The sequence below is a fragment of the Zea mays genome, chromosome 9 (assembly GCF_902167145.1).
Source record: "Zea mays cultivar B73 chromosome 9, Zm-B73-REFERENCE-NAM-5.0, whole genome shotgun sequence".
In the NCBI taxonomy this organism is placed as follows: Eukaryota; Viridiplantae; Streptophyta; class Magnoliopsida; order Poales; family Poaceae; genus Zea; species Zea mays.
In genome coordinates this window covers 52,873,339-52,877,206 of record NC_050104.1, presented here as the reverse complement: position 1 = coordinate 52,877,206, position 3,868 = coordinate 52,873,339, and positions in this window count along the sequence as shown.

Sequence of the window (3,868 nt, the reverse complement as noted above, 5' to 3'; positions counted from 1 at the left end):
CCTGCGGTTGAGCTCTGCCCGAAGGTCATTAGACCTCTCCAGAGAGACTGGAGCGTCCTCTCCCGCACGCCGGCGGTTGAGCTCTGCCCGCAAGTCCTCGGTCGGTGCGGCCCTCACCGAGGGCGAGTGCACAGACACCGATGCTTCATGTTGATGTCGGGATGACCAAGGCCTGGGCCTGGTTGAGCCAGAGTGTGCCATGCCGAGCAGACGGTCGACATCGTCGCGCCACTGCTTCATGGCCCCCGGCGAGGCCGTGGAGCTAGGAGGGTGGCACAACAGTTCTCTGGCCGCCGACAGTGCCCCAGGCGCAGCCCTAGACGATCTGGATGTCTGCGCGGGAGTGTGCTGCCGCGCAGAGTGCACAGTAGCAGCTGCGCCAGGCGCAGGGAGGTTGGTGGCCCACGGTGCGGAAGAGGCAGCCGCCTCCTCCACCATGAAGTCCTCGGGCATGAAATCATGGTGCTCGACGATGTGGACCATGGCGTCGAGCAGAAAGACAAGCAAAAACCTAAAGCCTAAGCCCCTACCTGGCGCGCCAAATGTCGGAGAGGAAATTCTCCAGCCGGGTGGCGGAACGCACCCGCCCTAGATCCTAAGATGAGGAGGGGCCTAAGTGTTTTGCCTGCTAGCTAGATGGACGATGAACACAAGAACACACGAGGGTTTAGAGTGGTTTGGGCCGCCGGAGCGTAATACCCTACTCCACTGTGTGATGTATTGAGCTTGAGAGCTTGTATGAACTTGTGAGTTTGAGAGACTGAGTTGGGTCTCCTTGCAATGTCGTGTGCCCTCCCTTTTATAGCTCAAGGAGGGCACGTACAAGGATACTAAGCCCCAACATGTGGGCCCAGGGGAAAAATGGAAGGAAGTAACTACTGCTTGTAACGCCAGGGTGATCTCCGAGTGTCATAATATCCATAGCGCATATAGTATTGATATCCCGCGCTGCTTCCTCGGTAACGCGTGAGTGATGATGAGCATAGTGTATGCCACAACACGGGCTTACTGCCTGCCAACGGAATGGACAGGCACGCCGCCTGCAGGATGGCCTGGTCGCCGCCCGTCAGCGGAGTGGACAGGGCACATTAAATGCTGAGGCGGCACATCGCCTGCCAGTGGAGTGGACAGGGCTCATTTAATGCTGAAGTGGCACATCGCCTACCAGTGGAGTGGACAGGCGGCACCGCTTATCCGCAATAAATGCAGAGGCCACATGGCCCAGAGGCCTTATGTCAGGCTCCGCCCGCTGGCTTACGTCACGGGCAGTGGGCCACGTGGCAGCATCGGATCTCCGCCTAAGCGGGGAGCAGAAGTGTACACAACATGGTCCAGACATGTGTCAGCTCCGGACCCCGGCTTGGTCTTGATTAAGGTCTGGGTATTCTTTGTCCCAAAATCCCGGGACCCTGCCGTGAGTGGTCCGGACCCCACATAGAGGGGTCCGGGACCCGCCCTAGGGGTCCGGTTTGTACCCGTGGAGGTCCTGGACCTTGCCCGGAGGTCCGGTCCGTATATGCAGGGGTCCGGCACTTTCCCATGGGGGTCCGGACCCACTGTTTATACCTTGGGGGATTTTGTCTTCTCTGGCCACGTGGTGGCCCCTGAGCAGTCCATTTGGTGGGGTCGGGTGTTGTTCGCCTTGCGACTAGAGATAGCTGCGTGGCCACCGCGTCTTCATATTGTAGTAAGGGGTACCCCTGTTTCAGGGTGCTGACAGAAGTTTATAAACATCATCTATTCACACTCGATAACACATTAGCATCTTTAATGACATAAATACAAACATGACTATTACTAATAATACCTTTTTAGGGTTTGTGATGTATCGTCCGTTCATTCTCATAAACTCGCACACATAGAACCCACATAGGACCGATCCTTGTGGTTGCTTTTGGCACTACATACATAACGGGAGATTGGTTATTTAGTTGCAACATTGTGTATGATATGTATTCATAAATTCACATACTTACCGGCCAGTGATGATGAATGTCTAGTGGCATGCATTTTTTGGACTTGTCGTACTTTCCACCTTTAAACTTATAGAACCTAAATGCTCTGTGATCTCAAATAGAATCTCCATGTTATTTTAAAATTCTCATCGATATAATTATGCATGCATAGAAAAGGCTTATAGCTCTAAGATACTGAGGAATTTTGCATAGGTCAAAGGGTCGTAGTTCAAGGAGTCGAGCACCAGCACCTTTCCAACCTTAGGATAAATGAGGAAGCATATCCAGTGGTCCTTATACGAATCAAATTTGTGATGCATGTGCATTGAAATTATTAATCTTATTTATGCAAAATCACACTTACTTAATGTTGTACGGGGCCATTATGGCTTCCCTGTCTTGAAATTTAAGCATTGCGTTTGCTATGTAGGTGGTGAATCTTGTTTCAGACTCCTTCTTCATAGTCTTTAGACGCTCCTCAACTTCTTCATCCATCTTTCCCTTTAACTCTTTGTTGTCTTTCTCGATTCTAAAAGTGTGTCTCTCCTCGCATATCAGTATTGGGTTGAGATACCCAATCCTTTTACCGGCACTAGCACCGGCTTGGTACCGTAAAGGATCTCCTGTTGATCATGTTGCATTCTATAAGTCACACGTGCATGTGTCAGATATTGAAAATTTATACGTCTCACTAATAATAATAACACATATATGTGGAAATATGAGCGACACTTACAGTGCAAACAACGTCACAAGTTGCACGTCGAGTCTCTGAAGGTTCATCATTAACCACATATCCTCGAATGCAACAATGGCCTTTTGGTCCGAACCAATAAAAGCATGGTCTGGTATATACACACTAATGGTGTCAATGCCAACTGATGATGCCCGCATGTACCAGTCACGCAACCTTTTAATACCAGCAGTGACCTTACTCAGTTTCTCAAAACTTAGTAGAGGTCTGCCCGACATATATTGGTTAGGCACATTTTTATAATCTGCCTTAGTAGGGATCTTTATCTTTGTGGCCATTGCCTCAGCCTTTTCTGCAGACTCCTCATGCTCGGCCAAATCAACAGTATGTGACGTGATGTCCCGTGCAATCCCTTTCAAAAATCGAGTTGTGCCAGCAATAGTAGCTTTACTCTTCTTTTTCTCGAACGTGGACACCAATTTTGGTATTGTAACACCTCGAAATCTTATAAGAATCTAGTAATACTCTCCAGAGGTGTTGAATTAAGACATACTTGTCTAAGAAATTTTCAACCTTTGAAGTTACTCTTCCCATGATATAGATATTGTCTATATAAAAAATTAAAACAAAAGAGACTCATTATCCCAAAATTTGAATAAGTATATAAAAAATTAAAACAAAAGCTCCTTATACAAGTTAATTTATTTAGGGTGGGTTAAATAATTAGGAACATTCACTAAATTATTTAACATACTATATTAGAAATTGTTTGATTAAGAATAGTGTTTTGTAGATGAAATGCATTTTGGAAAGTATTTGGTTAATGGTTAAAAAAAGGGGAACAAAATAAAAATAATAATGATAATTAAATTCTTGCATTCATGCCAAAGTTTTGATTATGTATCTAGTTTTCCAAGTTCGAATTTGGATTTGAAGTTGAATTTGAAATTTGAAGGGATTCAGAAAATAAAACAGAAAATAAAAAGAAGAAAGAAAGGGAAGAACCACCTTTTGGGCTAAACACAAGCTTGTGGCCCATTCAGACTCCCCCTCCCTCCACGCGTCGTCCCTCTAGAGTGTGGACACTGCACGTCTGCCTCCCCCCTCGGTCACTTGCGCGTGGGGCCGGATTGGTAGGATCGTCTTCACCCCATGGTTGTTAGCCAAAGAACACGCCGAGATTTTCTAACCGGCCACCGTTCTCTCACCTGAGGTTCTC